Source organism: Zingiber officinale, chromosome 2B, assembly GCF_018446385.1.
Source record: "Zingiber officinale cultivar Zhangliang chromosome 2B, Zo_v1.1, whole genome shotgun sequence".
Taxonomy (NCBI): domain Eukaryota; kingdom Viridiplantae; phylum Streptophyta; class Magnoliopsida; order Zingiberales; family Zingiberaceae; genus Zingiber; species Zingiber officinale.
In genome coordinates, this window is record NC_055989.1 from 66,665,502 (window position 1) to 66,692,585 (window position 27,084).

At 38.5% G+C, this 27,084-nt stretch overlaps 1 non-coding gene across 1 annotated transcript; it reads right to left on the reverse strand.

Moving 5' to 3' along the window:
• Positions 1-22,796: 22,796 nt before the first annotated feature.
• On the reverse strand, positions 22,797-22,902 carry LOC122049896. The gene has a single exon (XR_006131144.1). It is a non-coding gene; the product is annotated as a small nucleolar RNA R71 (small nucleolar RNA).
• Positions 22,903-27,084: the final 4,182 nt, after the last annotated feature.

Consider the following 27,084-nt stretch of genomic DNA (forward strand, 5'->3'; position numbering starts at 1 on the left):
GTTCTACATGCTTGGAGGTTGTTTTTACCTAAATTGAGATCTAAGGGGGTTCGGCCATGATAAGAACCCAAGGGATTAGGAAGCTTAGAACCCAAGTTAACTATGTTACCATGTTTCTTATGTTAGTATAATCACATGATACACCCTTATGCTTAAACATGTATGCTTGTGATTTATACTTTCCATGATATGATATGTGCTTTGAAATATGCATGCTTTGATGATATGTTATGTGCTTAGAATATGCATGCTTTCATGATATGCTATGTGGATAGAAATATGCATGCTTTGATGATATGCTATGTGCTTAAAATATGCATGCTTTCATGATATGCTATGTGGATAGAAATATGCATGCTTTGATGATATGCTATGTGTTTAAAATATGCATGCTTTTATGATATGCTATGTGGATAGAAATATGCATGCTTTTATGATATGCTATGTGGTGAAAATATGCATGCTTTTATGATATGCTATGTGGTGAAAATATGCATGCTTTTATGACATGATGTATGCCTAAGTGATGCATACCTTTATGATATGATGTATGCCTAAGTGATGCATACCTTTATGATATGATGTATGTCTAAGTGAAGCATACTTTTATGATATGATGTATGCCTAAGTGATGCATACTTTTATGATATGATGTGTGCCTAAGTGATGCATGCTTTTATGATGTATGATATGTATAAGTATGACATATACTTTACTTTATGTGGCTTGTACCAAGGGTGGGCTCCATAAGCGCCCCGGGGTCGATGGAATAAGACTCGGGCCTCGTTAGGGATGGGCTCCTAAGTGCCCCTAGGTCGATGGAGTAAGACTCGGGCCTAGTATGTTTGCCTTGTAGGGTTCAAGACTTGCTACCTTGGACCTACATAGGTTGCGCGCAATATGTAAGTGGTACATAGCCGGGATCCCCTTTAAGTTGAGATTATGTTCAAGTATATATGTAAGAAGAAATGATTTTAAAGATCATGAGACATACATATGTTTTTCGGATACATGTTTTCAAAATCATATTGCATATACCTTATGATCATGTTGTGATGATGCTATGATTTATGATATGCCATGATTAGATATGATTATGTTATGTTTCATGCTATGCTTGATATGCCATGCTACCTTATGATGATGCTATGATATGCCATGATTAGATATGATTATGTTATGTATCATGCTATGCTTTAAGAGATGATATGCCATGACTAGTTATGATTTTGTTATGTTGCATGATATGCTTAAAGAGTATGATATGTTATGCCATGACTAGTTGAGATCATGTTATGTTGAGATATTCTTTGATCATGTGATGATTTTCGATTTTAGTGAGTAGGAAAGGGACTTACTGAGCCATGAGTGCTCATAGCTTACTTTCCTTGTACCACAGATAAAGGAAAAAGCTGGATGAGCTAAAGGAGCAGCAGGAGAGGCAAGGAGATGTGTGTGGCGGTGGCTAGGCAACCAAATAAGAACCTGCTTTAAGAACTTTTAAGAATTATGCTTTGGTTTCATAAATTGTAGTACTAAATGGGTGACTTGATGTTATGTTTCTATTTATCCTGTTATCATGTTATGGAAACCATATTAGTGTAGTTCGGATATGAAAACAAAAGAAAAGTTTTTATTAATCTAAGAAAAATTATTTTAAGTCTTTCGCTGTAATATGTACGTAGAGTATTGTAGCCCCGTCCCTTAGGGTTAGCAGGGAGGGCGGGCGTTACACACCGGACCTCGAAGCCATCAAGCTGAGTCATATGTGTATCCTGCAAACCTGCACACTTATATACACATATCAAATACAAGGGTGAACCTAACTTAAATCCTTTGCCCAAACACCAAAATACATGGTCGCACGGACCATTGGGATTGCTCCAACAGACCTATTTGGACTTCCTGCCAGATATCTGGTCAGACCTATCTGGACTTTCCGCCAAATATTTGATCTGCCTGTCGACCTATCTGGACTTCCTGCCAGATATCCGGTTGGCTCGTCGACCTATCTGGACTTCCCGCCAGATATTCGGTCTGCCTGTCGACCTATTTAGACTTCGTCAGACTGTTAACTCCTACACACTGGGTGAAATGTTTTGACAATAAAACATCTAACTTAACTCACTTGTCATTCATCAAAACCTGAGTTAGACCATTAGTGCAAACTACACCAACAATCTCCCCCTTTTTGATGCAATGACAATCTGGATTAAGTTAGGAAAGATATGCCAAATAAGTATAGAAAATGATTTTTAAGAAAAGTAAAAATTGAGACAGTTTGTTTTATTCTCTTGATTATTTTAAAGTTTAAAGTTTTAAAGTTTCATAAAATTTTTGAAGTAATGGAAAACATTTAGATTTTGTAAACCTTAAGATTTTTAAAATATTTTAAAACAAGAGTTTAATTTTTGAACACAGTTTTAAGTTCAAAATAGAGTTAAAATTATTCTTCAAATATCCTCCTCCGGACTTGATATTATTTAAAAAATATAAACATCTAAAAATTATCCTTACATGTCTAATCGGTAATTACTAACTAACTATTAGAGTATTGTAATGTTCACTTGGTTAGTCAAGTTAAGTAATTTTATCCAGTTAGTGTTTGACTAAAATGGATTACTTAACCCAATCACTATAGTGTTTGGTATTTTTCACCTAGTCTTATGTTGATACACTGATATAAACATCTTAAGTCTAGGTAATTTGCCTATGCATCTCATGTCGTTCTAAGTTTAGAAATACACAATCAAGGTAGAACTATTGTGTTTATGAGATGCTCAAGTCCTAAATTTATAGGAACATACTTTTTATGGATTTAATCTAAACTAAGGCTAAAATTTATTTTAAAAAACTAAGGAAATGAGATTTTTTTAGAAAAATATAGGTAAGGATTTTTCTTTAGAATTTGCAAATCATTTGAAAACTATTTTGAAAAGTAGCAGACCTAGTCTATGAAGCACATTCCTAATTATCAACGTAAAGTGCTAACTTAACTTTTAGGGAGGGGTTTGGTAAATATGTCAGCTAAATTTGACTTGAACCTAATGTAATTGAGTTCACTGTTGCCTTTAGTTACATGATCCCTAATAAATTGGTGCTTAATTTCGATATGTTTAGTTCTTGAATGATGCACTAGATTTTTTGTTAAGTTGATTGTGTTGGATCGATCACACGTAAGAAGGGGGGAGGGGTGAATAACATGGTTTTCAAAAACTCATTTTGTCAGTTTTAAAATCACAAGTATGCGCAGCGGAAAGTACATATGAAATCAAAATTTAAAAAAACATGAGAAAGACACAAGCGATTTACTTGGTTCGGAGTCTTCGGCGACTCTTACTCCAAGACCCAAGTCCCGTGGATCTATCGACGGGTAATCCACTAAAGACCTCTTTCGGTACCTTCTGAAGAGGAAATTGAGTACAAAGAAAGTTTGAATAAGTACAACACACTGCACTTATCCTTTTGCAATAATCAAGTATACAAATGAAATGTTACCGACACTTTAGAAATAGAAGTAGGAGCACTGGTGTGTCGGTATCGGTCTGCCAGCTGCGATCGAAAGTTCTTGGAGCAGTTGTCGAGTGCAGTAGCCTTGCAACAGAGTCGTAACAGGAGCCCAAAGTAGTCGGAATCTCAAAAGAACGTGTAGTAGCTCGAATATGATTTGTTGAATGAAACTTCCTCGAGACTGCCTTATATGGGGCATGGAATGTGCCTTCCATAGCCGTTGAAGGTGCCCCTAATGGGTTAAAGTTGATCTTGAACAACCCGACACTTAACCGCGGCGAGGTCAAAATTTCACCCTATGGAAAGCACCTTCCATAGCCATGGAAGACACCTTCTATAAATAGTATGAAGGCACCTTCATTGCTTGAAGGTGCCTTCAGACACTATTCATCTGAAGGCAAATATGCTCCTTTTATCTTGTAAAACAACGTTAGTCCAAATACCCTGCAAAACAAATATTAAGACAATGATAATTAATAATAAAGAGTAGCAATTAGTTTTTATCCTCCCAGGACCAAAAATTAGTCAAGGTCTCAGTTTAGGGATCCTAAATAGACCTAAACTGGATTGACGCCTACTGTCCCTCAACCGAGATGCATCCTCACAATGTCACTCTCCTCCAGTGACTTACCTTAACTTACAAACTTACTAGACATTCGGTCAGCCCGTTAACCTGTCTGGACTGCATACCAGCTATCCGGTCAACTCGTTGACCTAGTTGTATTTCTTGCTAGATATTTGGTCAGCCCATCGACCTATCTGGACTTTGTACCAGCTATCTAGTCGACCTGTTGACCTAGTTAGATTTCCTGCTAGATATCCGATCGGTCCGTCGACCTATCTGGACTTGTCTTACACACTTAATCAAGTGGTTAGATCACAACAAAACCTAACTTAACTTACTTATCATTCATCAAAACCTGAGTTAGACCGTTAGTACAAACTGCACCAATAATCTCTTCATTTTTGATGTAATGACAACCTGAGTTAAGTTAGGAAAAGAATGCAAGCATAAATAGATAAATAATATTTAAGTTATTCAAATTTTGGTGTTAGTTTTTTGAATTTTGGTGTTAGTTTTTTGAATTTTGGTGTTTGCTAACTTAATCCCCAACCCTCCCCCTTTGCCATTCATCAAAAACATGAATAGACAACTAAGGGAAAAAATATGCTAAGTAAAGTAAAAAAATTTGACAATAGGATAAGTTCTAGGATTTCTTGGGGGAGTTAACAAAAACTTTTATAGCCATAAAGGCTTTTCAAAGTGTTTTCAAAAAGTATTGGTTAGCATATCGTAGAATACTTTCAAAATAGTTTCGAAAACTATTATCTACAAACTGTTTTAGAAAAAAACTTAAGTATAGAAACATTTTTTAAGAAACTGGAAATAATAAGGTTTTTACAAGACATCTTTCAAAGCAATTTTCAAAAATTGAGATAGGTGTCAAATTGATTTTGTTTTTAAAAGAAATCTTAAAACAAATTTTAAAACATTTTATAGCAGAATTTTTACAAGGCTAATAAAGTTGAAATGCCCAAAATCTACTAACCTAAAAATACTTTAAGAGTTTTGAGTATAGAAAATCTTTTTAAAATAGTCTGAAAAAAATAAGTTTTCCAAAAGTAAAATTATGAAAATGACAGGTCTTGCAACAATGAAACTTTTCCAAGAATAAAAGGCATTTCCCAAGAATTTAAGTAACACTTTTCAAAAACATTTTTTTTAAAAATGGTTTAAAGTACTTTACAAAAAAATTGAAATAGTTGTCAAATTTATTTTTCAAAACTTATGAATTGAGAAATAACAGAGTTTTCCAAAACATATTTTCAAAGGTGGATTTATGAGAAGTATAACAATTTTTAGAAAAATTTGAAAATCAATTCTCCCCTGAACCTGAGACTAAACTGGATTACTTAACCTGATCACTATAAATTTGGTGTTTAACACCCAAACTTATGTTGATCCACTGATATAAGTATCTTAAGTCTAGACAATCTACCTATGCATCTCACCCCTTTCTAAGTTTGACAATACACAAACAAGGTAGCCCTAATATGTTGGTGAGATGCTTAAATCCTAAATTTACAGGAACATACTTTCTATGGATTTGATCTAGGTTAAGGGTAAAATTAATTTTGAAAATTCTAAGAATAAGGGAATTTTGAGAAAAATGTAAGAAAAATTTTATCTTAGAATTTGCAAATTATTTGAAAATAATTTTAAAAATAGTGGTCCTAGTTTATGAAACACATTCCTAATTGTCGATGTAAGTTGCTAAATTCATTTTCAGGGAAGGATTTGGTGAATATGTCAGCTAAGTTTAACTTGGACTCATTATACTTGAGTTTAATGTCACCTTTAGTGACATGATCCTTGATAAAGTGGTATCTAATTTCGATGTGTTTGATTCTTGAATGATGCACATGATTTTTTGTTAAATTAATTGAGCTAACATTGTCAATTAGTACTTTTATATTTGTAAAGTTTAAGTTAAAATCTTTTAGAGTGTGCATCATTGATAACAATTGTGCAACACATTCTTCTATTACTATATATTCTACCTCAGTAGTAGATAAGGCAACACAATATTACTTTATATTAAACTAGTTGACAAGTGATGGTCCAAGTAACTGGCATTCACCACTTGTACTTTTACGGTCTAGTTTACAACCAACATAGTCTAAGTCAGAGTAATCTATGAGTTCAAAGTTGAGTGTTTTAGGATACCAAATTCCTACATTTGATGTTCCTTTTAGATATCTAAAAATTCTTTTTACGTTAGTTAAGTGCGATTCTTTAGCACAAGTTTGGTATCTAGCACACATACTAACTGCAAATAAAATATCAGGTCAACTTGTGGTTAAGTATAGAAGACTACCTATGACACTTCTATAGTACTTTAGGTCTATGAGTTTTCCATTTGGAACATTATCTAAGGTTGTGTTGGTTTCCATTGGTGCTTTTATTTCCTTGGTATTTTCTATTCTAAATTTTTTAAGTAATTCCTTGATATACTTTTGTTGGTAAACATAATTTCGTTCATTAGTTTCTTTAATTTGTAAACCTAAAAGTAAGTTAGTTTATCTACTAAGCTCATTTCAAATTCTTGTTTCATTAAGGTTATAAATTCTTTTAAAAATTCTAAATTGGTTGAACCAACGATTTTGTCATCTACATATACTTGGGCTATAAAGATATCTTGGTTGATTGATTTTACAAATAAAGTTGGATCAATTTGTCCTTGGTTGAATCCTTTGGAAATTAGGTAGGAGGTTAACCTTTTATACCAGGCCCTAGGTGCTTGTTTAAGACCATACAAGACTTTCTTAAGTTTAAAGACATGGTCAGGATGATCTAAACTTTCAAACCCATGTGGTTGACCTATATAAACTTCTTCTTTTATTAGCTCATTTAAAAAGGCGGATTTAACATCCATTTGATAAAACTTAAATCCTTTATGAGCTGCATAGCTAAGTAACATTATAATAAACTCAAGTCTAGCTACTGGGTTATATGTTTCATCATAGTCAAGTCCTTCTACTTGACTAAACCATTTAGCCACTAGTCTAGTCTTGTTTATAATAATTTATCCATTTTCACTTAATTTATTTCTGAATACCCATTTTGTTTCTATTACCTTTTATTGTTAGGTGGTGGTATTAAGTCCTAGACTTTGTTTCTTTCAAACTAGGCTAGTTCTTCCTACATGGCTATGATCTAGTCTAGGTCAAGTAAGGATTCTTCTATCATTTTGGGTTCAATTTTTGAGATCAAATATATTTGACTTAAATTTTTAAAGGATGATCTAGTCTAAACTCTTAGGTCTGGGTCACTAATTATTTGGTCAATTGGATGGTTTGGGTTAGCTCTTACCATTCTAGTAGGTTCATTTACTTGAGGTTGTTCTTCTTCTTCGTATTCGTGACTTAGGCTTTCACTGGCTCCTCCTTGACCTCGAACAAAATCAATTGTTTGAATTTAGGTTTGCCCTTTGTTTTGGTTGGTCTCTTCAAATTTTACATTTGAGGTTTCTTCAATTCTTAGGTTGACTTTGTTATATACTCTGTAACCTCTACTGTTTAATGAGTAGCCTACAAAGATTCCATTTTCTACTTTTGAGGTAAACTTTCCTAAGTGTTCTCTTGTGTTTAGTATGTAGATTGGACATCCAAATACTTTGAAGTATTTAATATTAGGTTATTTGTTATAATAGAGTTCAAATGAGGTTTTATTATAAGTTTTATTTATTTTGGTTCTATTTTGTACATAGTAGGCTATGCTAACAACTTCTGCCCAAAACTATTTTGGTAGTTTATACTTATTTAGCATTGTCCTAGAGGCTTCAAGTAGAGTTCTGTTCTTTCTTTCTACTATTCCATTTTATTGGGATGTTTTAGGGCATGAAAATTCGTGATGATACCCATTTTCAAGGTAGAATTGATTAAAGTTGTGATTTCTAAATTCACCTCTATTATCACTTCTGATTCTTTTAATTTGTCTATCTTTTTCATTTTTAATTTGTTTACAAATATTACTAAAGACTTCAAATGCTTCATCTTTATTTTTTAAGAATTTTACCTAGGTGAACCTGGAGTAATCATCTAGTAAACTTGATTTGGAATTCGATTAAGGTGAATAAGTTAAGTTTAACTTTAAGCTTAAATTTTTAATTTTAGTTTTTAAGTTTAATTTTAAATTTTAATTTTAAATTTAATTTTAATTTTAAATTTAATTTCAAATTTTAAAGTCCTTAGTCATCTCACCCGATTTATGTTTTTAATCAGGGAATCCTATAATTTTGTGAGATGAGTTAAGTTTAATTTCAAGGTTTAGTTTAACTTTGTATTAGATTCAAGTTTAGCTTTGGGTTCAACAAACATGTATTCTTTGGATAAACTTTTGGGCTATGGTGAGTCACCTAGACATTATTAGAGTAACCATGCCTTCGAGATTTTTCAAATAGTCCTATCCACTAAATTTAGTACAAAACCTTGGTCTAACTAGTTAGGATTCGTAAGGGTTAGCTTCAGTTAGTTCCATTAAGTCAAATATACTAGGTCGAAGTCATATCTTTCTAGACATGTATAGATAGAGTTTTCCTAACCTACTATCATCCAAAACTTCACTAGTACATTTGTCAAGTTAAACTATTGTCCCTATTTTGGCTAGTTCTAATTACCCAGCCGGGTAAGTTGTTATTTTGGAGGTGCCAACTAATTTGGAGCCTCTCCCTGAATTGTTGAGTTTGATTTTTAAGTTTTGGGTTTGTGTCGATTACTTTTATAATTATAGTGGACTTGACGGTAATTTGATTTGATTTGATTTTCAAGTTTAGAATTTAGTTTTGAAGATTTGTTTTGGTTTGAATTTAAGGTTTTAGTTGGATTTGATTTTATATAATGGATCTCATTTTTAGGTACATAATATTGGTTGATTCCTACTTGCATGGTTAGACACGCTTTTGGAACCCAAGCTTTAGTTTGGGTGTTATTTTGATTAACTAATGATATAAAGGATTTGTTAGTTGAGCTGGACTTGTATCCGAGTCCGGACTTATTGTACACAACTCTTTGTGACCCAAGTATCATGTCGAGATACTTGGATCTAGTTGTAAATTTTTATAATAATTATTTTAATTTAATTATTTCATTTTCCAGTTTAAAATTATCCTCCTCAAGTTTTGCAACTTGAGTTGGGGTTTCAGCTTTAATTGGTTCAATTGTTGAACTTGATTTTAATTGTTCATTAAGTTTGTTATTTTCTTTTGTTAGTTCATTTATGTAATTTTCAGAGTTAGTTAATTTGTTATTTAAACATGAGATAATTTTGAAAAATCTTTTGCTTAAAGTAAAGTATACCTCATCAGAACCTTTAGAAACGAGTGTGAACTCGTGACTCGATTCGGGTTCGGACTTGTCTTTTGATTCATTCTCTGATTATAATTTGTAAGCCATCAGCATGAGGTAGTTGGTGTGCTACGATTCTCCACCATCTGATTCATCTCTGGATGATTCATCCCACGTCACTTTAAAGGCCTTCTTTTTCTTCAAATTCGGGCAGTCGGTCTTGTAGTGCCCCTTCTTGTTGCATCCGAAGCAGGTCACATTCTTGTTGTTAGAATTGGAGGTGGAGTTGATCTTTTGCAAGTTCTTTTTGCTGAAATTCTTCTTTCTCCTGGTGAACATCTTTCTTACCAGGTTCATCAGGTGTTCTTCATCCTCTAAGTCTTGTTTAGACTCAATTTCAGGTTCAGGTTTGGTTCTGTACTTTTCTTTTGATGTCCCTACAATAAGAGCAATACCTTTCTCAGTTTTGGCGTTAGTCTATTCGTGTATCTCTAATTCATAAAATAGTTCCTCTAATTTTAATTTTGACAAATTCCTCGAAATCTTATAGACATCCTCAATGGATGCCCACAGTGCATTTCGAGGATACGCGTTTAGAGCATACCTGATTAGATTCCGGTTCTCCATCTGGTGGCTGATGGTGTGAAGTCCATTGAGGATATCTTTTATCCTCGTGTGCAACTGACTGGCAGTCTCACTTTCCTGTATTTTTATATTAAATAGTTTATTTAAATAAAGGCCCCTTTTTGTTACCTTCACATCATTGGTTCCTTTATGCAATTAGATGAGTTTATCCCACAACTCCTTCGTATTTTCATGTAGGTCAACGCGGTTCAGTTCTTCCTTTGTTAGCCTGCACTGAATTGTGTTGAGAGCCTTGTCGATCTGAGCCTTTTTCTTAATTTCTGGATTCTAATATTTCGGGTCCATTGGAATTCTGACGTCGTCGACGGGAGCTTTGTAGTCTTTGGTGACGTTGAACCACAAGTCAAAGTCGGACTTCAGGTATACCTCTATCCGCTTTTTCTAGTATGGGAAGTCGTCATCATTGAAGAGGCGAGGACGAATGGTGTTGTATCCTTCATTTTGGGTCATTTCACAGATGTAGATAGAAAACTAAAAATAGGTGTCAAGACTTGTTCTTGAATTAGCAGAGTTTGAGATAAAAAAATATAAAAGAACTTGAGAGGTGTTGCACCAACTTCGTCGTCAGTAACAACTGATGTTCCCAAATTACATAGCTTGTAACAACTCTCAATTGAATGACCTATTTCATTGCAAGCTTTACAAAAATTTTACTCTGACCTTTGATTAAAGTTAGAGAAAATACCCATTCTTTCAACATGCATTGTATATGGGCGGTCAAACAATGTTGGATAATTATCATATATATGACCAATTGCACAACAAAATTCATAGAAAAGAGTATTAGAGTTCATAACAGATATTTGGTTAAACTTTTGAAATAGAGCTTTCAATCTAGTAATCAGTTTAAACATGTCCATCTAAATGATTATAGTCAGAACAAGATAGACATGTAGAAGTAACAAAAAAATAAAAATGCAGAATTTAAATTGCAGAAAGAAAGTGCAAAATGAAAACAAGAAAGAAAAGACAAAAGGAAAAGAAAAATATCTAGAGTAACTCATATGCTAATAAACTAATATTAATCGAAAACAGTCCCCGGCAACGGCGCCAAAAACTTGTTACGAACCGTAAGTGCACGGTTTCGTCGTCAGTAATAAAAATATATCGTATCCACAGGGACTGTTGATTAAGCACTAGTTAACTTCGCACGGTGAATTATCTAGACAAACGTAAGATTAGTTGGGAAATAAAGTAAGAGAAAGAGAAGAGGGGAGAGAGAGAATGAATCTTGAAAGGGGATGAGCTAAGAGGATGGAGGATGATAGATTCTAGGATTTTGATTTCCTTGTAATGCTATGTGATGTTACATATATTGCTTAATCCTATCCTCTATGTTCATGCTTGTAGTAAGTTAGATTCATTACCGACTCTCCCCTGTAGTGGATAAGCCGGCATGATCTCCTACTCCATGTCCTATGCGACTAAATGGAAGTGATTCTTATGAAGTCCATTAGCGGGGCAGCCCTGTCACGACGCCCCTCAGTTATACAACACAGAAACACACTAACATACAATAACATAGAAATAGAAATAGTTATTATGCCTGATCCCCTACTTCCTTGTGGAGATTTGCTTCTCCTTTCAAGGTGATACCCTAGACGTCCGTTAGTGGGTAGCCTTGTCATGACACCCCTCGGTCATATGATCTAGGGTATCCCCCCTACGGGATTAACAATTCTACACAATCATTTGATAAAATATGCAAAAGATATATATACAAGCTTCACACACACACTTCATTAAACATGAACAAGGTATTAACAAGTCATTGAATAGAAATATGGTAAATCCACATAGTTTTACATCTCCATCACATCACAAATACTTCCTACATCCTAGATCTAGAGATCTACTCCATTGCAAAAGAAGAACAACCCCAAAACATAAAGTAAAGCATACTTACAACCCTAGATGTGAGAAGATGGGGAAGAAGAGATGCTTGCCGATATTTTCGATATCTTGGGGATGCCTCCTTGCTCCGGAGATGGACGGATCATGAAGGGATGGAGGTGAATGAAGCTCTAGGATTTCCCCCTAAAGGGAGAACCCTTCCCCAAGGAGAGGGACGAAGTCCCAAACCCAAGATGAGTTAAAGAATGAGGATCTTAACCCTTTTATACCTCCTCCAAACTTCCCAGGAAAACCAGGATTACAGGGGTTCGGTAAATCGAGTTTTTCATCCATTAAACCAAGTTTTCTTGTGATTCTCCCTGAACCAAAGTTGTAGCTCTTGAAATTATCTATAATTTGATACTTGTATCGAGCCTTGCTCAAACCGAGCTGAAAGTTATGGTGGTTCATAGTTTGGTCTGCAGTCTGAGCGGAGGTCTAGTTGAACCCACGGTTAGGAGGCATGGACATGCCCTTTAGAATGGGAAGGCAGTGCTATCTCTCTATTGGATTTGAAGCAAAGTTGTAGATCTTGAAGTCAGCTATGTTTCAGAATAAAGAACATCCTAAAACTCCAACGGAGCGCAAAGTTATGGCCATTTTACGATCGGTCTGCAATCTGCCCAGAATTCAGCACAGCTCTATTTTGGCGTGGCACAACCCGTGTTCTTCGTCACACGGTCGTGTGGAATCCACACTGGCTCACATAGATTCCTCTCGTGTTGAGTCACACGGCCGTGTGGCTCACACAACCATGACCTTCTTCTCCTCTGCCAAAGTCACACGGCCGTGTGGATTCACACGACCGTGGCCTTCCTCGCCACTGGAAGCTTAGCATGACCGTGTGCTGCTTGGACAGGGGGGGGGGGGGCTGACACGGCTGTGTGGGTCACACGACCGTGGCTTGATTTTCTTCGGGATGGCTACACGCCCGTGTGGCCTACACGACTCCAACTTGATTTCTTCCAATGTTGCTCCCGTGTGCGTTTTATCTCTATTTTTGCTCCAAATAGCGTCCTATCAATCAAAACAAGCAAAGATCATATCTCCGAAGAGAATATAATGGAAGTATGATATTATAATGAAAAAGGGTGCAATAAATATAGATTATGCTAATGAAATACAAGTAGATGTGTATCCAAACATGCATAAAAGTATATATAATCTACGTACATCACTGGGGGATTCTCCTTCCTGCATTTTAATATTAAATAGTTTATTTAAAAAGAAATCCCTTTTAGTTACCTTCATGTCATTGGTTTCTAGTGTAGTTCAATGAGCTTGTCCCATAGCTCCTTGGCATTTTCATGTGGGTCGACGCGTTTTAGCTCCTCTTTTGTTAATCCACACTGGATTGTGTCGAGGGCCTTGAACGATCTGGGTCTTCTTCTTCATTTGTAGATTCTAATTTTTTGGGTCTATTGGAATTCCAGTGTGTGGTCGACTGGCACCTTGTATCCTTTGGTAATGCTGAACCATTGATCGAAGTCAGTCTTCAGGTACACCTCCATGCGTTTCTTCCAATATGAAAAATCATCTCCGTTGAAAAGTAGTGGACGGACGGTGCTGTATCCTTCATTTTGGGCCATTTAGAACTGAAAAGAACAACTAAAGAAGGTACCAAGACTTGGTCTTGGATTAGCAGAGTTTGAGAAATAAGATGAAATATCGAAGAACTTGAGTGGTGTTGCACCAATTTCAAGTTAAAACCAAACAAGAAAAATTGAAATCCGTAAATAAACCGATTCTCCTTGGCTTGATTGGCGGTTACACCAATTCAGAGTAGAACATGCTCTGATACCACTTGTTGGATCGATACGCACGTGAGAAAGGGGGGGGGGTGAATCATGTGGTTTTCAAAAACTTATTTTATCATTTTAAAAACACGAGTATGCGTAGCGACAAGTACTTGCGAATTTGAAAATAACGAACACAAGAAAACAAGGTCGGTTTACTTGGTTCCGAGCCTTTGATGACTCTTACTCCAAGACCCAGGTCCCGCGGACCTGTCGACTAGTAATCCACTAAAAGTCTCTTTTGGTACATCCAAACGAGGGAATCAAATACAAAGAAGATCAGAGAAGTATAATAGATTACACTTTCCATTTGTAGAGTTTAAGTACAATAAAAACTTTGTTACTGACAAGTAGGGATCAAAGTGAGAGCTTTCGTGTGTCGGTGTTGTTCTGTCGGCCATGATCAGAAGTCCCCGGAGCAGTCGCCGGGCGCAGCAACTTTGCAGTAGAGTCGCAGCAGGAGCCTGAAGCAGTCATAATCTCAAATGGTTATGTAGTAGCTCGTATAGAAGGTTGTGTTTGATGCTTGGTCGAGACTGACTTATATAGGCCATGGAAGGCACCTTCCATAGGCATGGGATAAATCCTATCCCGAACAACGCGCTCCTTATCTGCGACAATGTCCAAGTTTCATCCTGCGGAAGGAGCCTTCAAGGCATGGAAGGCGCCTTCCTTTACCTTGAAGACGCCTTCGGGTACTGTTCATCCGAAGACTTTTTGCTCCTTTTATCCTGCAAGTTGTGTTAGTCCAAATCTAAAACATTTAACCTATAAAACAAAGTTAGCACAGTCATAATAAGAAGTAGTAATTAGTTCCTGTCCTCCCAGGACCAAGAACTAGTCAAGGTCTCAGTTTAGGGTTCCCAAATAGACCTAAACTGGATCGACACCTATTGTCCCCCCAACCGGGACACGTCCTCATTAAGTCACTCTCTTCCAGTGACTTACCTTTACTCCGCAGCCCCAACTGAACTTCCTGCCAGATATCTGGTCAGCCTATTGACCTATCTAGACTTCTCCCCAGATATTCGGTCGGTCCGTCGACTTATCTGAACTTCTTGCCAGATATCTGGTCAGCTCGTCGACTTATCTAGACTTCCCGCCAGATATACGGTTTGCCCATCGACCTATCTAGACTTCCTGTCACATATCCGGTTGGCCCGTCAACCTATCTTGACTTCCGGTTAGATATCCAGTCGATCTGTTGACCTATCTGGACTTCTTGCCAGATATCCGATCTACCTGTCGACCTATCTGGACTTTGTCAGGCTGTTAACTCTTACACACTGGGTGAAATGGTTAGACAACAAAATACCTAACTTAACTCACTTGCCATTTATCAAAACCTGAGTTAGACCATTAATGTAAATTACACCAACAAATCAGATTGCTGAGTTGTCAAGGATGTTGACATGGACCTGATGTGAAAAAAAGATTTGGTTAAACTTAATGAGATGGATGAGGATAAGAATAAGTCAGATGATGTGAATAAAGATAAGACTTAATCTAGATATAACTTGATCCAGATAAGAGTTGATTCAGATAAGGATCTAATCCAACTATATAAAAGAAGACAAACACTCTACATCAAGAACAACAATGCTCTACTCTTAACTCTTTGACTCTATGCTTAAAAGACGAGAAGGATTTACTCGTGCAACTGAGGAAGTACCAAGGGAGTGCAAGGCACTTAGGACTTTTGGACCGATTGACAACTAAGTTTATTTGTATTCAGAAGATGTACTTTATTTCATTCTATTTGTGCTTGTGTTATTAATTTGTAAGCATTTTCTCTACCTTTGAAAAGGTTCTGGAAATGATAATATCTAGTGGATAGACACTACCCGTATTTATTCCTTAGACGTACTGACCTTAGAGGATTGGGAACCAAGTAAATTCGTGCATCTCTTTCCATTCTTTATTATTTTTATTATATTTTGCTTCGACTAACTCTGATAGATTGAACGAATGATGAAACAAAGCAAAAATAAAGAAGACGAATTGATATTCACCTCCCTCTATCAATCGCATGAATCCTAGAATAGTTTCATGTGATTATAATATTTATTGATTGTCTAATGATGCAACGGTAAGGAGGATCCCACCTGACATAGGTTAATGACCACGGTGGAGGTAAAAGTCAAAACGGTCAATGTCAGGGTTCAGAGGCTCAATCGTGTCGCCCGAGCGAGAGGGGGCTATATAGGCCGATTAGAGGAACCATTGTCTGGTCGGCCGTTTGCATAAAACAGCGTCTGGTCAGCCCGATCGGCGGGAGAATGGGTCGAGCGGGCCACCCGTCTGGCTCAGGGTATGCCATTGATAGTGTAATGGACCGATATAATAAAAGAGGAAAAAATGGATACTTAATAAGGGGAAGAGAAAATAAAAGAGAACACTCCATCTATCATTGAATGCAGAGAGGCCAAGACAAAGATGCCTTCTATATGCAATTAATATCATTAAACAGGGCATATGAAGGGTTAACAAAACAGGTATAAAAGAGTATGATAGGTATGAAAAAAGGCAAGATTTATCTTAGTCCCTAGTGCTTTCACTTTCTCTTCTCCTATTTCTAACTTGAGCGTCAGAGGGCCAACACCAGGGACCTCTTCCCTGGTTTGGTTTTGTTTTGCAGAGAGGAGCGAGGTCTTCGTCTAGTCAGTAGAACTGCCACCTCGCCGACTTTCCAACTTCACGCTTCGGACAGGAATATTTTGGCACCATTTGTGGGAATGTAACTTGCATCCAAACGAGAAAATGGAAGACACTGGACGATTCACAACGGTGATGCTGACACAAGAGGAACTCGACATGTTGATACAAGTTCGAGCGGTAAAGATAGTGGAACAACAGCAATAACAAGCGTTGACTGAGCTCTAGCAGGCACTGTGTGAATGTCAAGCATAGGAGCTTGCAGCCTCTGCGGTAGGATAACAGGCCGAGCGAGAGGGCCAAGACATTTGAGAACCAAACAAGAGGCCGATCATCACTTATGGGGAATCCCCTCGTGCGCCGGTCCCATTCCACCAAGTGCCGTTATGGACTCCAATGGAAGAGAGGGGCCGAGCGGAAAGAGATCGGGGATCATCCTCGGATGAGACACCCACTCGAGACGCAAGGAAAAGGAAGGCACCCAGAGAGGATGATTCACCCGAACGGGTCAATTAACAGTTTTCGGAGGAGATTCCAAATGACCCTCTGCCGAAGCATTACCCTTCACTACCGATCAGGGAATATAATTGAGCGACCGACCCCGACCACCACTTGGCCAAGTTTGATAACGCGACCACACTTTACCAGTACACAGATAGGGTGAAATACCGAGTCTTCCTCACCACGCAAATATGGATTGATTTAATGTTGGTTCAAACAGTTGTCGAGTGGCTCAATCCACAGCTTCAAGGACTTTCGAGCGGCCTTCCTACATCACTTTGCTAGCAGTCGCCACCACTAGAAGACGAGTGTGAATCTTTTCTCGTTGAAGTAGGAACCAGAGAGCCATTAAGGGCCTATATCTAGCGCTTCAATCAGTTGGCGATGGACATCCCGACAGTCTCCTCGGACGTGTTGATAAATGCCTCCACCCAAGGGCTCACCGAAGGATAGTTCTTTCGTTCACTCATCTGGAGACCGCCAAAGGACTTTGACCACTTACAAAAGAAGGCCAATGAATACATCAACATAGAAGAAGCTCAGGTGGCAAGGAAGAAGGAGACGCCTGCCGAGCCCGCAGGAGTGTCTGAATGGCGACAGGAGAGCAACCATCAACCCCCCAAGGGACCTTGATCAAGAGTCCTGCCAAACGAGCCCAGGACACATGCAGTGCAGCATGTGGCGGCCGCTCATCCAAAGGCTACAAATGGCAAGATGTGGACGCATATGTTCTACTCCTTCCACTAGTCAGCGACGCACAACATCCGTGACTACTATGACTTGGTAGCTAGTAGGCCGACCCAACGAAGATATCGTCGTTGATCCCCATCACCTGATCGGCGACAAAGGTGTCGATCAATCGGTCGATGGGAAGAAGACGGGACAATAGTTGAACCACGTCACCATCGACCTCTGTGTGGGAGCAATACAAATCCTGCCTGAGTCTCTGCCGAGCGGAATAAACCGTCAGCGCGAGAAGAAGAGAATCGGAGTAACACCGCTCGGGGAGAAATATGAATGATAGCTGGTGGGCCGACCGACGAAGATTCCAACCGGGCAAGGAAGTCACATGCTTGGTGACTCGAGATCCACATTGTTGGCTGCAGCAGGGAGAGAGCTGAAGGACCCGAAATCAACTTCGGCCCTAGAGATTTAGAGGGAGTGGCAGTCCCTCATGATGATGCACTGATCATCCAAGCGGTGATCGCTAATTATACCATAGATCAAACTTTTGTTGATACAGGAAGATCGGTGAACATCATATTCAAAAAGGTGTTCAACCAGCCACAAATCGATTGGGATGAGCTATTGCCAATGATGACACCGCTCTATGGCTTCACGGGCAACGAAGTGTTGCCGATCGGACAGGCCAAGCTAGCTATCTCACTCGGCGATAAGCCCCTAAAGAGGACGAGGACCACAAACTTCATTGTGGTAGACACACCGTCGACCTACAATGTTATATTAGGCTGACCAACCCTCAACAATTTCTGAGCGGTAGTGTTGTAACGCCCGAAAAATTCTCAAAACTATTTTAGAAATATTCTATGATTTTTCTGGAATTTTAGGATATTTTTACAGAATTTTTAGAGTAGCGGAGGTAGCAAAAACAAATAGAAAACGAAAACGGCCTAAGCGGGAATTGAACCCGAAACCTATGGTTTACGGATAATTTTAGTAACCAGTTGAACTCAGCAGGGCCGTGCTGAAAGGAAAGGGAGGCAATTAAATTTATATTAGAGTTGGGCGAATTAATCCTTTAATATAAATAGGGAGGAATTAAGTGAAGAGTTATTTTGGGATCGTAGCTTTTCTCTCCTCAAACCCTCACCGCCGACTCCCCTTCTCTTCTCTTGCTCTCGGCGCCAACCACAAGAAGGAGCCTAGGGTTCCTTTCCTAGGGCTTCAAGGACACCTTCCGGCGACATCTGCGACACGAGGACGTTCCTCTCCGCGAGAAGAACGCATAGACGCGAGAAGATCGTCGAAAGGATCGTCTCCTTCGGAAATCTAGCGATTAGAATCGTAAGGAAATCCGAACAGGAGGTAAGAAACCCCTCACCTGCAGTATAAGTAGCTTCCATGTGAATTCCATGTTTTAGTTTAGTAATATGTAGACTTTCGGCACAAGGATGTAAATTAGTGCATACTAAGTGTTCAATTAAATTATTTAGCACAGAAAAATGTAACTTAGGCATTTTAATAGCTCAGTAAATGCAATAGAAGCATTTAAATAGTTTAGTTAGCCTTGCTACAGCATATATGGGACTACGGTCCAATGGGTGGGCACCCACAGTCGCCTCTAGGTTCAGATAACCTAGTAAAAGCAAGGTAAATTAATTAGCTATGATCCAGTATTTTACTTCCAGTAGGGGCACTGTACAGGATTAGATATCCATTGGGCTGGGCTCCCATAGTCGGTCCCTAGGTTTAGATAACCTAGTAAACCTTACTAAATTCAGGATTTGCAACACCGGGTCTAGTTAAGGATGCGCGCATAGCATGTACAGTTGCCGAGCCCGTTAGTAGTATGATTATGTACTTTAATCTATTACATTATTAGTTTTTTCAAAACTCACAAAGATTAGTTATGTTAGTTGAGTTTGAATTCAGCTCCAGTCTAGCTCAGTTATGTTCAGTTCAGTTTTTTATTATTGATACATATGCTAGTTTATGGTTAGCTTTGTATGCCATGCTTTGGTGTTCATGTTCAGTTTTGTTACACATGTTAGATGATAGTATGCCATGACTAGCTTTGATTTCTATGTATGATAGCATGCCATGTTTCAGCCTAATCAGTACATGTTTTAAATAGCATGTTTTCAAAGCATGATTTGCATCGATTGTATGTTTTGTGAGGTAGATGGTTTCTTACTAAGCGAAAGCTTACAGATACTTTTTCCTTATACTGCAGATAAAGGTAAAGGAAAGATGGACTAGCGGAGGTTGGAGGGCAATGCTACGAAGATGTGTGTGGGCAGGAACTTGGAAAGAAGATCATAGGAAACTCTAGTAAGTTGTTTAAACATTAGAACTTTTCAGTGTTTTAGTATTTTGCACTTCAGTATGTTAATTGCCATGAATTAGTTAACCATGCACTTTATTATGCTTAGAACACTTCTTTTATGATGTTAGAATGTTATTTGTTAGTGGTGGAGTGATTCCTAGTCGTTTTAGAACTTGTAATAGGATTGAGGCACGAAACAGTGCTGAAATCAGAGCTTAACTGCAAAAGCAGAAACCCCAATCGATCGGTGGATCGATTGGGGGGGGGGTCCCAATCGATCGGTGGATCGATTGGGGGGGGGGGGGGCTCCCAATCGATCAGCTGATCGATTGGGCAAATTGCTCTACGAACAGTAGGTTTCTGGATCGATCAGTCGATCGATCCAGCAATTTCTGTCGCGAATAGAGAGCTCTGGGATCGATCACTGGATCGATTGACCAGCCTGGATCGATCAGCCGATCGATCCAGAATATCGCCCCGAGCACAGTAGCGTGCTGGATCGATCAATGGATCGATCCAACCTATGTCCCACCTACAGTAGTGATGTGCGTAGATTATATACTCTTTTATGCATGTTTTTACGCACATTTACATACTTTGAGCATGCTTGATCTATGCATTTTTATATTTCCAGCTTTCCTTTTAGCATATTTACTCTTTTGGTTCGGAGATATGCTTTTTGTGCATTTTCTGTACACAGGAGTCGAAATTTGTGAAGATTATGCGTCCTCGGGCAAGCTTGGAAGTAATTGAAGGGAGAGAGCATCAGGCCGTGTACTACACATGGCCGTATAGTCTTAACAGGAAGGAAAGAGGACATGGCCGTGCGAATCTCACACGGCCGTGTCTTAATTTGAAGAAATCAGAACAGATGCCTTACATGGCCGTGTGGATCTACACGGCCGTGTGAGGTTTCCAAAGGCCAAGCAGGTGACGGCCGTGTGCATCACACGGTAGTGTGAAGTTTCCAGAGACCAAGCAGGTGGTGGCCGTGTGCACCACACAGCCGTGTAGTTTTTCCAGAGAGCAGGAGGGTCTTGGCCGTGTGCACCACACGGCCATGCAGTTTCGACAGAGAAGGAAGAGGACATGGCCGTGTGAATCTCACACGGCCGTGTCACGGGGCCGTGTGGCGCCCGATTTCCTCCTCTATTTAAACCCTCCTTCATGAATTGAAAGGGGATCTCTCCCCCTTTGGGAGAAGGCAAGATTTGGTGGTTTCCTCCCATTCTTGGGAGGATTTCTGGGCGATTCTAAGGGAGTTCTTGACGATTTTGACTCCGGAGCGAGGATTGGATCCGAAGACGAGGCTTCTTCATAGATAAGTTTTCTCTTTCCCCCTTTTCTTGGTTTCTTGGATTGGGGATTTAAGAAATGCTTGTAATCTTCATTTCTTCGGATATTCTTCCTCGATTCATGGAGTAGATCTTATATTCTAGGATTAATGGAGTACTTGTATGATGGATTGATGTAATCTCTTATGGATTTGCCAATTTCTTATTTCAATGACATTGCCTTGCTTGTATCAATTGGATCTTGAATGATTAATGGTGATTTGTGCTTAATTCTCATTCTTGATTGATTGTTTGGATTTCTTGTGGACTTTGTAAAGATAAACTCTCACTCGATCATCCGAGGGATCCACGTGACAGGTGCAAGCCCGTGTAAGGACGTTTGAGAGATAATCTTGAAGAGGAAATAGGAATTTTCAAGAGAGTAGGATGGATCTTGTGATTAGTTTCTTGTATCTTGATAGATTAATAAGTTGTGGGCTTCTATGTTGATATCCGAGGAAGGCATAGTAATAGGTGCGCTTCTGTGTAAGGACAACGTAGGTTCACGTCTAATTGATCATATTTAGATACATTTCTCAGTCCTTAGCCGGTTATCTATTGCAAGAGAGAATCGGAAACTTTCTACAAGTGTTAGGCAATTGAGGGATAAGAAGTGGTGAACCATTTACATTCAAGAAATCTTACAAAGAAACCGAAACTCCTAGAATCTCCCTTTATCATAACCCAAAACACTAAATTCTTGTTTGTTGATCTATAATATTAGATTTGTTTACCTTCACTTTGCATTTGAAACGATTGGATAGTTGTTTAGCTAATTCGCATTGAGACATTCCTAGTGCTTATTCCAGTCCCTGTGGATACTATAATCTTTTATATTACTTGCGACATTTCCGTACACTTGCGGAGCGTGACAAGTTTTTGACGCCGTTACCGGGGACTGAGCTATAACATTAGGAATTATCAATTGAGTTAGACTAATCAATAACATTTGTTTTCCTTTCATATTGCATAGTTGTAACTAATCATTAGATTTCTGTTTTTACTTTCTTGTATAACTTTTACTTCTTGTTAATTCTTTTTATACAAATTCAATTCTGCATTTTTGATTCTTTTATTTTTCTCTTTCTGTTGAATTGTCATTTGCTATCTTGTTCTTGTGTATGCGAAGATCTAACTTTGCAGGAGAATTCTTTCCTTTTGACCCTGAGATTGACAGAACTTTCCATAAAAGAAGAATTATGCAAAGGCAAATTGAAGAACAGGAACATTTGAACATGGCGAATAGACCACTCAAGGATTATGCAGCACCTTATGCAAGAGGTTTTCGATCTAGTATTTCAAGACCTTCAGTGGAAGCTAATAACTTTGAGATCAAACCTGCAATTATATCTATGGTGTAGCAGAACCAATTTGGTGGAGGACCTCATGAAGACCCCAATCAACACTTAGAGGTCTTTTATGAAATATGTGGTACCATGAAAATGAATGGAGTTCCTTCAGATGCAGTTAGATTATTATTATTTGGGTTTTCTCTAAGAGATAGGGCAAAGCAATGGCTGAATTCTTTGGCCCCTAATAGCATCACCACTTGGGAGCAGCGTGAGCAACAGTTTCTTGATAAATTCTATCCACCAAGCAAAACAGCTCATATGAGGAATTTAATTGCAAGCTTCAAGCAGACTGACTCAGAATCTCTTTTTGAAGCATGGGATAGATACAATAGTATGCTCAGACAATGCCCACATCATGGGTTGGAAAGATGGTTAGTGTTGCACACTTTTTATAATGGTATCAACTATCATACCAAAGTGTCCCTTGATTCAGCTGCTGGAGGGGCACTTATGAACAAAAGTTTAGATGAAGCTGAAGAAATTATTGACAGTGTAGCACAAAATCATCATCAATGGGCAAACGAAAGAAGTGGTGGCTATTCTTCTGTAAACCCAACAATTAAAGCATCAGGGAAGTTTGATGTAGATGCAGTCACTCTTTTGTCTGCAAAATTGGACGCTCTTACAAAGAAATTTGAGAATATGGGGACTAGTTCTAATATGGTCAATGCTATTAGTACATCTTGTGAAGTATGTGGGAGTTCAGAGCACTCAAATGACTCATGTCCATTGGGAGCTATCACTGCACAAATCAATCAACTGGAACAATGTGATGCAATCATGAGTTACAATCAAAGGCAGAACAACCCATACTCAAATACTTATAACCCTGGATGGAAGAGCCATCCCAATTTTTCTTACAGAAATAATCAAGATCAAGGACCATCTATGGGGGCAAGACCAAATTTTCAAGCTGGGCAACAAAATTTTCAACATCTATCTTCTCAAGGCTTACCAAAGTCAAATATTGAAAAGATGCTTGAAGAAATTATCTCAAGTCAGAATGAAATGAAGCAACATTTAGCAAAGCTCATTCAGAGAATGGATAATTCTGAAAAACATCAAAAGATCCAGGATAGTCAAATTGCCCAACTAGCTTCCTCATCATCCAGAGCACCAGGACAACTTCCAGGAAAACCTGATGTGAATCCTATGGAGCATTGCAATAGAATTGAGCTTAGGAGCGGACGGACCTTGGGAGACTCCCAAGTGACTGCTTCAAAAGGGATACAAAAAGAAGAAGAGCTCTCTCCTCTTATACCAAATCAGATTCAAGCTAATGAGGAGAGTACCATTGAGGTTGAAGAGACTCTTCCACTGAACCTTCAGAGCAAAGCTGTCCCTTTTCCTCAGAGACTTACAATGCTCAAGAAAGATGAAGAATTTGGCACGTTTTTAGAAAAAGTTAAGGAAATTTGTGTAGAGGTACCTCTTATTGATGCTATTCTTCAAATGCCTAGATTTGCCAAATTCCTGAAGGATCTCATGTCAAACAAGAGAAGAAGAGGAGAGGTTGAGACTATTGCGCTTAGTGAGGAATGTAGTGCTATTTTGGAGAAGAACACTTCCCCAAAACTAAAGGACCCAGGGAGCTTTTATATTCCTTGCAACATAGGAAAAGAATTTTTTGAAAAAGCTTTTTGTGATTTGGGGGCAAGTGTTAGCCTCATTCCCTATTCAATTTGTAATAAATTAGGTCTCAAAAACATTAAACTTACTACTATGGCACTTCAACTTGCCGATCATTCCTGCAGGTACCCTTTGGGTATTATAGAAGATGTGCCAGTAGAGGTGGATGGGAATGTTATTCCCACAGATTTTGTCGTGTTGGACATGGAAGAGGACCCTCGGATTCCTATCATATTAGGAAGACCTTTCCTTACTACAGATGGAGCTATTATCGATGTCAAAAATCATAAGCTTTCTTTGGTAATTGGTAAGGAAAGGTTGGAATATGATTTATCTAATATCTCTAACCATGTCTCGTCTCTTTTAAATGCTTGTAGCAGGACAAACATTTATAAACTTGAGGAATGGAATTTCCACCCTCATGGAAGGCCACCAAACGAAGGAGACAATGTGGTGGAAGATGTTGGGAGAAGATCTCCCAACAAAAATGAAAAGTATATCTGTCCTCCAAGGGCGAGGAAAAGAAGCGAATGATCAAGATTGGTCGAGCTAAAGACCTTAAACAAGCGCTTCTTGGGAGGCAACCCAAGGGTTCTTTTAGTTAGTTTTGATTTGTATCTTAATTTCTTTTTGTTTGATGCATTCTTTTGATTTTGTTTTTAGGTTAGGTGCAAAACTGAGCTCGGCCGTGTGCTGTACACGGCCAGGCAAAAGTTGCAGAGAAGGGGAGTGCTTGGGCCGTGTCATCCAGACACGACCGTGTAGGATTTCCCGAGGAGAAAAAGGTCTAGGCCGTATCTCAAACACGGTCGTGTAAAGAATCCCGAGAAGAAAGATGGAGAGGCCGTGTCCCAGACACGGTCGTGCGAGAAAACCAGTGGAAGAAGGGGGAAGGCCGTGTGGATATGCACGGCCCGTGTCTGGAATCCAAAGAAGGAAGAGGGGGAGGCCGTGTGGATCTGTACGGCCCGTGTAGGGGAGCTATTAAAGTCTTCTTTCTACCTCACACGGCCAGATCTTGGCCGTGTTCCGCACACCCCTAACTCTCCAAAACATCTCTTTCTCTCCCAATCTCTTAAAAACTCCTCTCTAATCTCTCAAGATCTGGATTCTCTTTCTCTCTAAGACTTGGACTTTTCATTCTCCTAACCTAAGATCTTTGCTCTTTGAAGTTTTGTTCTTTGAGTTTCATTCTTCCAACCCTAGATAATTCTTCCCCTATCTAAACTCATCAAGATGTCCAACATTTTGAAGAAACTTCGCAAAGGAGGTGGTGGATCCAGTGGAGACAAAGAGAAGGAGCCATCAAGGGACAAAGGAAAACAACCAGTAAGGGGCAAAGGCAAAAGGACTTCACGCAACGAAGGTAATGACAATGAATTCAATATTGTGTTTAGAAATGATGATCAAGTAACTAGATTTGCAATTCTTGTCAATAGAAAGATAGTGTGTACTAGATATATGGACCCAACCGTTCTTGATATGCTTGGAATTAGGGAAGATGTAGATTTGATGATTGGGTTTTTGGATTGGAGTGATATTATGTACACACATTTGCCTACATATCCTCGTCTTGTTTTGGAATTTTTAAGTTCATTAGATGTCCATTTTAATAATGAAGATGATTATTTTAGAAAAATCTCATTTAGACTAATGAATCAAGAATTTCTATGGGTATTTAGTGACTTTAATTCGTGTTTTGGATTAACCACCGGTAGCCCTCGTAGGTTTGATCCAAGGTTTAATTGGAATCATTTTTGGAATGCAATAACTGGATTAGGTCAACCTTATGAGCCTTCAAGAGCTAAGGCTTCCAATATGCAAAACCCCATCTTTAGGTATCTACATAGAGTCATGAGTAAAACTATTTTTGGTAGAGGAGAGAGTGATGGGGTGGTTAAAAAGATAGAGCTTTATGCTTTATGGGCTATGCTTTATAAGGTTGAGTTTGATTCTGATTTTCATTTTGTTCAAACCTTATTAAGATCGGCTAGGGCATCATCGGGATCAATTATTTTTGGTGGTTTGATTACCCGAATAGCTTATAATTTAAATCTTGATGTTGATGGGTTGGAAATAATTCATGGTAATGACATGATTGACATTGATGCATGTCTTGCTATGAAAATGATCGTTCGGGATGAGAATGGGTTCGTGTTTCCTAGGAGGAGTGGTTCTCCTTTACCCCTTCCTTTTCCTGAACGAACTACTATTCGTAACCCAACTAATTGGGTAATTTCTGAGTTAGATTTTGAGGATAACCCTTCTATACCTGGAGACACTGAGCCACATCATGAGCCCTCGTCATATGGACACCTGCAGCCTTCTAGTTTTATGGAGCCCGCTAGACATTCTTTTGCATATGGCACGGGATCTTCTAGGTTTGATTTTTCAGATTTTCGTACGTCTCTAGAATCACTTCATGAGAAGCAAGATTCCCAACGGAAAATGTTGGAGGGGCGCTTCTCTTTTTCTGATGATCAGTTTAGGGAGGTACAAAATCATTTTCAGTTTACGAGGAATTTTGAAGGTCAAGTGGCTGAGTTTGTGCAGGATTATGATACTGATCAGGCTAGGATGAGAGATTTTATGCAGAGTATGATGCTTACTAGCCAACAAGTAGATGCTTTATATGAGTATCATAGATCCTTGGGTGACATTCCAGGTTTTCCTAGTTTTCTTATTGGCCAACCACGTCGTAGACCTCCTTTCCCTCGTCCACCTCCACCTCATCCACCATTTTGATTTCATCGGGACGATGAAAAGTTTAAGTCTAGGGGGGTGTTATGTACTGTTTAGTTTGGTTTTCAGTTTTTTGTTTTTGTTAGTTTTTCATGTTGGTTCTTATTTTCATTGCTTGTTGCTTTATTGTGCTTGTTTTTGAAATAATCATGGCAAAAAATTTTTTTTTGAGA